The 11493-nt window shown below is 45.2% G+C and overlaps 1 protein-coding gene across 1 annotated transcript in view; it reads left to right on the forward strand.

Moving 5' to 3' along the window:
- Window positions 1–11493, forward strand: part of LOC139421639 (periplakin-like) — a 44153-nt gene that overhangs the window by 4802 nt on the left and 27858 nt on the right. The window lies entirely within an intron of this gene.

Here is an 11493-nt window from a genome sequence, read left to right on the forward strand (position 1 = left end):
CAAATACCTAGCGCTGCATTAGGGCCTTTTCAACATGGCCTTTGAACTCACACACACTGTCAAGTGTGAAAGGTTTGGTTTAATAAAGGAGGATACACACTGTATTAGCCTGAGGCCTCTCTGTTCTATAAAGGACGATACGCGATGTATGACCCTAATGGCATTAAGTCCTACAGTGAGAGCTGGGCAATGAATCTAAAGAGAACCATTTGGGACTCACATGAAGTCCTACAGTGAGAGCTGGACTGAATCTAAAGAGAACCATTTGGGACTCACATTAAGTCCTACAGTGAAAGCTGGACTGAATCAAAAGAGAACCATTTGGGACTCACTTTAAGTCCTGCAGTGAGAGCTGGGCTGTGAATCTAAAGATAACCATTTGGGACTCACTTTAAGTCCTACAGTGAGAGCTGGACTGTGAATCTAAAGATAACCATTTGGGACTCACTTTAAGTCCTACAGTGAGAGCTGGACTGAATCAAAAGAGAACCATTTGTGGCTCACATTAAGTCCTACAGTGAGAGCTGGACTGAATCAAAAGAGAACCATTTGGGACTCACATTAAGTCCTACAGTGAGAGCTGGACTGAATCTAAAGAGAACCATTTGGGACTCACATTAAGTCCTACAGTGAGAGCTGGACTGTGAATCTAAAGAGAACCATTTGAATGTCCACTACTCAGATTATGCATCTCATATGTTAGCTTTTCATGCAGTAGCAGTTGTAGGGAGAATGTATGTTGTAAGACACACTCAGGACAGGACAGTAAGGAGTCTATTCATCAGCATATATCAGGAAAGGAAAGCCACCCACATCCTCATTAGTGAGTTGGAGAGAAATGACTGACCAATAATAACGTCCCTCCTCCATCCCTCCTCCATCCACCTCCACTCCTCCACCCCTCCCCCATCCACCCCCCCTCCTCCATCCCTCCCCCATCCACCCCCATTCCTCCATCCACCCCCACTCCTCCATCCACCCCCACTCCTCCATACACCCAGACACCTCCACTCCTCCATCCACCCCCACTCCTCCATCCACCCCCACTCCTCCATCCACCTCCACTCCTCCACCCCTATTCCTCCATCCACCCCCACTCCTCCATCCACCCCCACTCCTCCATCCACCCCCACTCCTCCATCCCTCCCCCATCCACCCCCACTCCTCCATCCACCCCCACTCCTCCATACACCCAGACACCTCCACTCCCCCATCCACCCCCCCTCCTCCATCCCTCCCCCATCCACCCCCATTCCTCCATCCACCCCCACTCCTCCATACACCCAGACACCTCCACTCCTCCATCCACCCCCACTCCTCCATCCACCCCCACTCCTCCATCCACCCCCACTCCTCCATCCACCCCCACTCTTCCATATCTCCTCCATCCACCCCCACTCCTCCATCCACCCCCACTCCTCCATATCTCCTCCATCCCTCCCCACTCCTCCATCCCTCCCCCATCCCTCCTCCATCCACCCCCACTCCTCCATCCACCCCCACTCCTCAATATCTCCTCCATCCCTCCCCACTCCTCCGTCCCTCCCCCTATAGACTGTAAACATCTATTTTTATAACCTCTAGCCTTCCTGACAATCAGGAAACAAGACAAGACACAGAACAACTTTCTGCACAAAGCATCCCATTGTCAAATAATCAGCTCAACAGAAGTAAAAGTTTACAAAAACTGTGGACATCATGTCATTTTGCCCCAGTTGGAACCAGGGACATCATGTCATTTTGCCCCAGTTGTAACCAGGGACATCATGTCATTTTGCCCCAGTTGGAACCAGGGACATCATGTCATTTTGCCCCAGTTGGAACCAGGGACATCATGTTATTTTGCCCCAGTTGGAGCCAGTTCCAGTTTCACAAGAATCCAGCCGTTTGTCAGTGGTTGAAAACACCCAGACTCTTTGCACAGTGTGTAATGCAATCACACTGACTTTTGAGTAGATATAGCAAGGACTATAATTTATGATTTAATTAAAATGTCAAGCCGGGGCATGGAAACCTCAACATATGATTTAATATGAATGCCTTGAAAGGTCACATAAGCAAACAGTTGTACATTTCTGATATTAGAACACCTGTCTACTAATGCTAGACATATCTGGGCGGCAGCGTAGCCTAGTGGTTAGAGCGTTGGACTAGTAACCGAAAGGTTCAAATCCCCGAGCTGACAAGGTCGTTCTGCCCCTGAACAAGGCAGTTAACCTCCTCCATCCACCCCCACTCCTCCATCCACCCCCACTCCTCCATCCACCCCCACTCCTCCATCCACCCCCACTCCTCCATCCACCCCCATTCCTCCATCCACCCCCATTCCTCCATCCACCCCCACTCCTCCATCCACCCCCACTCCTCCATCCACCCCCACTCCTCCATCCACCCCCATTCCTCCATCCACCCCCACTCCTCCATCCACCCCCATTCCTCCATCCACCCCCACTCCTCCATCCACCCCCACTCCTCCATCCACCCCCACTCCTCCATCCACCCCCACTCCTCCATCCACCCCCACTCCTCCATCCACCCCCATTCCTCCATCCACCACCACTCCTCCATCCACCCCCACTCCTCCATCCACCCCCACTCCTCCATCCACCCCCACTCCTCCATCCACGTCCCTACAACTAGTTATGTCCTCAGCAGGACATCACAACCAGGATCAACGCTGTTCCTAGGCCGTCATTGAAAATAATAATTTGTTCTTAACTGACTTGCCTAGTTAAATAAAAGGTTAAATAAAAATATATTACTTTCTAGTACTGTCTATCTCTATGTGCCTGAAGCTGTAACTAGATCTTATTCAGATAGGCTGATCACATACCAGCTCTGGGTTCAAATCCTTTCATATCCTCTTTCTGGGCTTGATTGAGCTTGCCTGGCGCAATGGATCCAATAGAATATGAAACCGTCACAAACGACCCAACCCTGTTCATCTGGCACCCCGGGCAGGCAAAAGCAAACGCTGAAAGTGTTTTCACGTATTTTGTAAAGCATTTGAACGTCTTCTATGTGATAAATCAACCTCTCTGAATAAGACCCCACCCACCATTATATAGACTTGATCAGAACCCCAGTCCAATACCCAGCTTCAGGCACGTAGAAATAGACACTACTATCGATAGATGTGTATAACCAACAGGGTGTTCTAATATCAAACAATATAAAACTCTTACTCTTCAATGCACTCATCACCTCATCACTTCAGGCTGCGGGTTATTTAAAGATCATTCTCTGTTACATAAAGGAGAATAGAACCTGTTGGGCCAGTTCTGTAGGAGGAGAAGAAGAAGCACCTTCTGGAGATGACAACAATACTCTACTAGTTCTGTCCTCAGGAGGACATCACAACCAGGATCAACACTGTGCTACAACTAGTTCTGTCCTCAGGAGGACATCACAACCAGGATCAACACTGTGCTACAACTAGTTCTGTCCTCAGGAGGACATCACAACCAGGATCAACACTGTGCCACAACTAGTTCTGTCCTCAGGAGGACATCACAACCAGGATCAACACTGTGCTACAACTAGTTCTGTCCTTAGGAGGACATCACAACCAGGATCAACACTGTGCTACAACTAGTTCTGTCCTCAGGAGGACATCACAACCAGGAACAACACTGTGCCACAACTAGTTCTGTCCTTAGGAGGACATCACAACCAGGATCAACACTGTGCCACAACTAGTTCTGTCCTTAGGAGGACATCACAACCAGGATCAACACTGTGCCACAACTAGTTCTGTCCTCAGGAGGACATCACAACCAGGAACAACACTGTGCCACAACTAGTTCTGTCCTTAGGAGGACATCACAACCAGGATCAACACTGTGCCACAACTAGTTCTGTCCTCAGGAGGACATCACAACCAGGAACAACACTGTGCCACAACTAGTTCTGTCCTTAGGAGGACATCACAACCAGGATCAACACTGTACTACAACTAGTTCTGTCCTTAGGAGGACATCACAACCAGGATCAACACTGTGCCACAACTAGTTCTGTCCTCAGGAGGACATCACAACCAGGATCAACACTGTGCCACAACTAGTTCTGTCCTCAGGAGGACATCACAACCAGGATCAACAATACTCTACAATTAGTTCTGTCCTCAGGAGGACATCACAACCAGGATCAACACTGTGCCACAACTAGTTCTGTCCTCAGGAGGACATCACAACCAGGATCAACACTGTGCCACAACTAGTTCTGTCCTCAGGAGGACATCACAACCAGGAACAACACTGTGCCACAACTAGTTCTGTCCTTAGGAGGACATCACAACCAGGATCAACACTGTACTACAACTAGTTCTGTCCTTAGGAGGACATCACAACCAGGATCAACACTGTGCCACAACTAGTTCTGTCCTCAGGAGGACATCACAACCAGGATCAACACTGTGCCACAACTAGTTCTGTCCTCAGGAGGACATCACAACCAGGATCAACACTGTGCCACAACTAGTTCTGTCCTCAGGAGGACATCACAATCAGGAACAACACTGTGCCACAACTAGTTCTGTCCTTAGGAGGACATCACAACCAGGATCAACACTGTACTACAACTAGTTTTGTCCTCAGGAGGACATCACAACCAGGATCAACACTGTGCCACAACTAGTTCTGTCCTCAGGAGGACATCACAACCAGGATCAACACTGTGCCACAACTAGTTCTGTCCTCAGGAGGACATCATAACCAGGATCAACACTGTGCTACAACTAGTTCTGTCCTCAGGAGGACATCATAGCCAGGATCAACACTGTGCCACAACTAGTTCTGTCCTCAGCAGGATATCACAACCAGGATCAACACTGGGCAATCATGATCAAGGAGAGTGGAATTGGCAAGTGGTACCGGAGTGCCAAGTCTAGGACAAAAAGGCTTCTCAGCAGTTTTTACCCCCCAAGCCATAAGACTCCTGAACAGGTTGAATGACTATCTGCATTGAGTCCTCCCCCCCCCCCCCCCCCCCAACCCCTATTTTACACTGCTGTTACTCTCTGTTGATCATATATGCTTAGTCACTTAGTCATTTATGTACATACTACCTCAATTAGCCCAACTAACCGGTGCTCCCGCACATTGGCTAACCGGGCTATCTGCATTGTATCCAACCACCCGCCAATCTCTCTTTTACACTACTGCTACTCTCTGTTCATCATATTTGCATAGTCACTTTAACCATATCTACATACTACCTCAATCAGCCTGACTAACCGGTGTCTGTATGTAGCCTCTCTACTGTATATAGCCTCTACTGTATATAGCCTCTACTGTATATAGACTCTCTACTGTGTATCGCCTCTCTACTGTATATAGCCTCTCTACTGTATATAGCCTCTCTACTGTATATCGCCTCTCTACTGTATATCGCCTCTCTACTGTATATAGCCTCTCTACTGTATATAGCGACGCTACTGTATATAGCCTCTCTACTGTATATAGCCTCTCTACTGTATATAGCCTCGCTACTGTATATCGCCTCTCTACTGTATATAGCCTCTCTACTGTATGTAGCCTCTCTACTGTATATAGCCTCTCTACTGTATATGGCCTCTCTACTGTATATAGCCTCTCTACTGTATGTAGCCTCTCTACTGTATATAGCCTCTCTACTGTATATGGCCTCTCTACTGTATATAGCCTCTCTACTGTATATAGCCTCTCTACTGTATATAGCCTCTCTACTGTATATAACCTCTCTACTGTTATAGCCTCTCTACTGTATATAGCCTCTCTACTGTATATGGCCTCTACTGTATATAGCCTCTCTACTGTATATAGCCTCTCTACTGTATATAGCCTCTCTACTGTATATCACCTCACTACTGTATATAGCCTCTACTGTATATAGCCTCTCTACTGTATATCACCTCACTACTGTATATAGCCTCTCTACTGTATATAGCCTCTCTACTGTATATAGCCTCTCTACTGTATAGAGCCTCTCTACTGTATATAGCCTCTACTGTATAGAGCCTCTCTACTGTATATAGCCTCTCTACTGTTATAGCCTCTCTACTGTATATAGCCTCTCTACTGTATATAGCCTCTCTACTGTATATAGCCTCTCTACTGTATATAGCCTCTCTACTGTTATCATTCACTGTTATTTACTGTTTTTTATTTCCTTACATATATATTGTTTACCTAAGGTCTACCTACACCTGTTGTATTTGGCGCATGTGACAAATAAAGTTTGATTTGATTTATGTGCCATCAGAATGTGGTTTACTGGTTGATGGCACTTCACCAACTCCTCCATCAATGACAGCAGGCTCCCATGAGAGAGGAGTGAGTCACGAACTGGACTGCTTCCAATGACAAGATGAATGTATGCTGTTGAGTCCAATCATGTTTCATCATGTCTTCTCTTCAATAGAGAGTTGGGGGGGGTGCATGTGTGTGTGCGTGTGTGCGAGAAGTAGAGGTCGACCGACTTATTTTTCAACACCAATACCGATTATTGGAGGACCAAAAAAAGCCAATACCGATTAATCGGCCAATTTTAAAATATAAAAAAATATATATTTTAAAAAAAAGTGTTTGTAACAATGACAACTACAACAATACTGAATTAACACTTATTTTAACTTAATATAATACATCAATAAAATCAATTTAGTCTCAAATAAATTATGAAACATGTTCAATTTGGTTTAAATAATGCAAAAACAAAGTGTTGGAGAAGAAAGTAAAAGTGCAATATGTGCCATGTAAGAAAGCTGACGTTTCAGTTCCTTGCTCAGAACATGAGAACATATGAAAGCTGGTGATTCCTTTTAACATGAGTCTTCAATATTCCCAGGTAAGAAGTTTTAGGTTGTAGTTATTATAGGAATTATAGGACTATTTCTCACTATACGATTTGTATTTCATAAACCTTTGACTATTGGATGTTCTTATAGGCACTTTCGTATTGCCAGTGTAACAGTATAGCATCCGTCCCTCTCCTCGCTCCTACCTGGGCTCAAACCAGGAACACATCGACAACAGCCACCCTCGAAGCAGCATTACCCATGCAGAGCAAGGGGAACAACTACTCCAAGTCTCAGAGCGAGTGATGTTTGAAACGCTATTAGCGGCACCCCGCTAACTAGCTAGCCATTTCACATCAGTTACACCAGCCTAATCTCAGGAGTTGATAGGCTTGAAGTCATAAACAGCTCAATGCTTGAAGCACAGCGAAGAGCTGCTGGTAAACACAGTAAAGTGCTGTTTGAATGAATGCTTACGAGCCTGCTACTGCCTACCACCGCTCAGTCAAACTGCTCTACCAAATATCAAATCATAGACTTAATTATAATATAATTAACACAATCAGAAATATGAGCCTTGGTCATTAAAATGGTCAAATCCGGAAACTATCATTTCGAAAACAAAACATTTATTATTTCAGTGAAATATGGAACCGTTCCATATTTTATCTAACGGGTGGCATCCATCAGTCTAAATATTCCTGTTACATTGTACAACCTCCAATGTTATGTCATAATTATGTAGAATTATGGCAAATTAATTTACGGCCTTTGTTAGGAAGAAATGGTCTTCACATAGTTCGCAAAGAGCCAGGCGGCCCAAACTGCTGCATATACCCTGACTCTGTTGCACAGAACGCAAGAGAAATCACACAATTTCCCTAGTTAAAAGAAATTCATGTTAGCAGGCAATATTAACTAAATATGCAGGTTTAAAAATATATACTTGTGTATTGATTTTTTTTTTAAGGCATTGATGTTTATGGTTAGGTACACTGGTGCAACGACAGTACTTTTTTCGCAAATGCGCTTGTTAAATCATCACCCGTTTGTGGAAGTAGGCTGTGATTTAATGAGAAATTAACGGGCACCGCATCGATTATATGCAAAGCAGGACACACTAGATAAACTAGTAATATCATCAACCATGTGTAGTTAACTAGTGATTATGTGAAGATTGATTGTTTTTTATAAGATACGTTTAATGCTAGCTAGCAACTTGCCTTGGCTTCTTGCTGCCCTCGCATAACAGGTAGTCAGCCTGCCACGCAGGCTCCTCGTGGAGTGCAATGTAAGGCAGGTGGTTAGAGCGTTGGACTAGTAACCGGAAGATTGCAAAAACGAATCCCCGAGCTGACAAGGTAAAAATCTGTCATTCTGCCCCTGAACAAGGCAGTTAACCCACTGTTCCTAGGCCGTCATTGAAAATAAGAATTAGTTCTTAACTGACTTGCCTAGTTAAATAAAGGTAAAATAAAGGTGTGTTAATTATTATTTTTTTAATTGTCAAATCGGTGTCCAAAAATACAGATTTCCGATTGTTATGAAAACTTGAAATAGGCCCTAATTAATCGGCCATTCCGATTAATCGGTCGACCTCTAGTGTGAAGTATTGAATGAAAAGCAAAGATGATTTATAGTAGCCTATTTGCATCTACAGTATGATCTAAGAACCGTGCCGCAGAAGGAACGTTGGGTGTTCTGGAATGTCTCCTGTCTGCATGGTGTTCTGAACAGAGATCAGGGGTTGGTGTGATGGGCTGGGTGTTCTGAACAGAGCTCAGGGGTTAGTGTGATGGGCTGGGTGTTCTGAACAGAGCTCAGGGGTTAGTGTGATGAGCTGGGTGTTCTGAACAGAGCTCAGGGGTTGGTGTGATGGGCTGGGTGTTCTGAACAGAGCTCAGGGGTTAGTGTGATGGGCTGGGTGTTCTGAACAGAGCTCAGGGGTTAGTGTGATGGGCTGGGTGTTCTGAACAGAGCTCAGGGGTTAGTGTGATGGGCTGGGTGTTCTGAACAGAGCTCAGGGGTTAGTGTGATGGGCTGGGTGTTCTGAACAGAGCTCAGGGGTTAGTGTGATGGGCTGGGTGTTCTGAACAGAGCTCAGGGGTTAGTGTGATGGGCTGGAAGATCAGCAGGTGTTCCATTTTAAACTCACAGGTAAACAGACTGGAGACACGTTTTCTGATGCACAAAGCTTTTTATAGAAAACACTTCTAATATTAGCCAGGGTATCAGTCGGTCTCTGCTTTAGTAATCTAGTTGCTGTTGTTGTTGGGCAAGGAAAAGACGGTAGCATTGATGAGTGAGGAATAGTAATGTACTTAGTGCTCAACCTATATACTGTAGTCTCTTGTTGCCTCCACTGCAGTACTTCTAGGTTATATGAGCCACTGTGTTTTATTTAATGAATTACACTGAGTATGAACAAAGGTGTGTTTTAATGTCCTTGTTTTCCACAGCACTATGCAAACAGTGTGTCAGATTAGACAATGGTGTTACTGTCCTGGTCTGGCGATGGGCCTGATTTACAGGCCTCTGCTGATAGCTTCAGCAACATTTATCTTACCGTGGGGTAGATGTCAATAGTCTCCCTTCATCTGTACGGATCTGACCCGGTCAGATCGGAATCCTGCACAAGATCACAAGAAATGTAGAAAGATGGTGGATGCCTCATGGAATACTCATGCACCTGTCTAGTGCTCTCACATCGGTGTAGATTAAGGAGAGGAGACGAGGAGAGGAAGCTTCTAGACTGTTGAAATGAAGGAGAGAAGATGAGGAAGCTACTAGATTATTGAGATTAAGGAGAGGAGATGAGGAGAGGAAGCTACTAGACTATTGAGATGAAGGAGAGGAGATGAGGAGAGGAAGCTACTAGACTATTGAGATGAAGGAGAGGAGATGAGGAGAGGAAGCTACTAGACTATTGAGATGAAGGAGAGGAGATGAGGAAGCTACTAGACTATTTAGATTAAGGAGAGGAGAGGAAATGAGGGAGCCACTAGACTAATGAGATGAAGGAGAGGAAACAAGGAGTGGAAGCTACTAGCCTATTGCGATGACGAGGAGAGGAAGCTACTAGACTATTGAGATGAAGGAGAGGAGATGAGGAGAGGAAGCTACTAGACTATTGAGATTAAGGAGAGGAGAGGAGATGAGGAAGCCACTAGACTAATGAGATGAAGGAGAGGAAACAAGGAGAGGAAGCTACTAGACTATTGAGATGAAGGAGAGGAGATAAGGAGAGGAAGCTACTAGACTTTTGAGATGAAGGAGAAGAGACGAGGAGAGGAAGCTACTAGACTTTTGAGATGAAGGAGAGGAGATGAGGAGAGGAAGCTACTAGACTATTGAGATGAAGGAGAGGAGATGAGGAGAGGAAGCTATTAGTATACGGAGATGAAGGAGAGGAGATGAGGAGAGGAAGCTACTAGACTATTGAGATGAAGGAGAAGAGATGAGGAGAGGAAGCTACTAGACTATTGAGATGAAGGAGAAGAGATGAGGAGAGGAAGCTATTAGTATAGTGAGATGAAGGAGAGGAGATGAGGAAGTTATTAGTCTATTTTAATGAAGGAGAGGAAACTACTAGACTATTGAGATGCAGCCCATGTCATCTGACCCGTGGGAGATGTGCAGCAGGGAGCTTTCAGGTTCATTCAGGGTTAGCAGACACGGCAGGCAGACGGTGAAGTGAGGGCAAGGCAAGTGCACTTCATTCAGTCACTCATCTGATTACCTCCCTAATGACAGCTACCATTTTAAGCATCCCTGCTGAAGAGCTGTGTTAATCCTGACTGAGTCTGTTACTAAGATGAAGACTGGAGCTTAGTTACTGACTGGATCCATCTTTCATTTCTAACAGTCTGAAGAGTTGATTTATCCCTCAGTCGACGTTAGCATGTCAAAGTTAACATTTTTTGTTAAAGTTTAAAGCTACAGTCCCCGATTGGGGAAAGCATCAACGTAGGGTCCTGTTTACTTGTGTAGGCCCACATTATGAGGCCCGGTTTTAATGTTCTGTTGCTCAAGTCCATTTTGTACTCTGAACAGAACGCACAGATGGTCTCTAAAGGTTTTCAGAGAGATACGGTCAATGCAGACTCTTTCCTTTTAAAGGCATCGTTCACCCAACTGAACTATCCCTGTAACCTAACAGTGGTCTTTCTGTAACAGCACTCACAGATCGTCTGTATGTAGAACTAACTGGTGTCTTCTCCCCTCAGAGGGTCTGTATGTAGAACTAACTGGTGTCTTCTCCCCTCAGAGGGTCTGTATGTAGAACTAACTGGTGTCTTCTCCCCTTAGAGTGTCTGTATGTAGAACTAACTGGTGTCTCATCCCCTCAGATGGTCTGTATGTAGAACTAACTGGTGTCTTCTCCCCTCAGATGGTCTGTATGTAGAACTAACTGGTGTCTTCTCCCCTCAGAGTGTCTGTATGTAGAACTAACTGGTGTCTTCTCCCCTCAGATGGTCTGTATGTAGAACTAACTGGTGTCTTCTCCCGTGAGATGGTCTGTATGTAGAACTAACTGGTGTCTTCTCCCCTCAGAGGGTCTGTATGTAGAACTAACTGGTGTCTTCTCCCGTGAGATGGTCTGTATGTAGAACTAACTGGTGTCTTCTCCCGTGAGATGGTCTGTATGTAGAACTAACTGGTGTCTTCTCCCCTCAGAGGGTCTGTATGTAGAACTAACTGGTGTCTTCTCCCCTCAG

The sequence above is a fragment of the Oncorhynchus clarkii genome, chromosome 12 (assembly GCF_045791955.1).
Source record: "Oncorhynchus clarkii lewisi isolate Uvic-CL-2024 chromosome 12, UVic_Ocla_1.0, whole genome shotgun sequence".
NCBI lineage: Eukaryota > Metazoa > Chordata > Actinopteri > Salmoniformes > Salmonidae > Oncorhynchus > Oncorhynchus clarkii.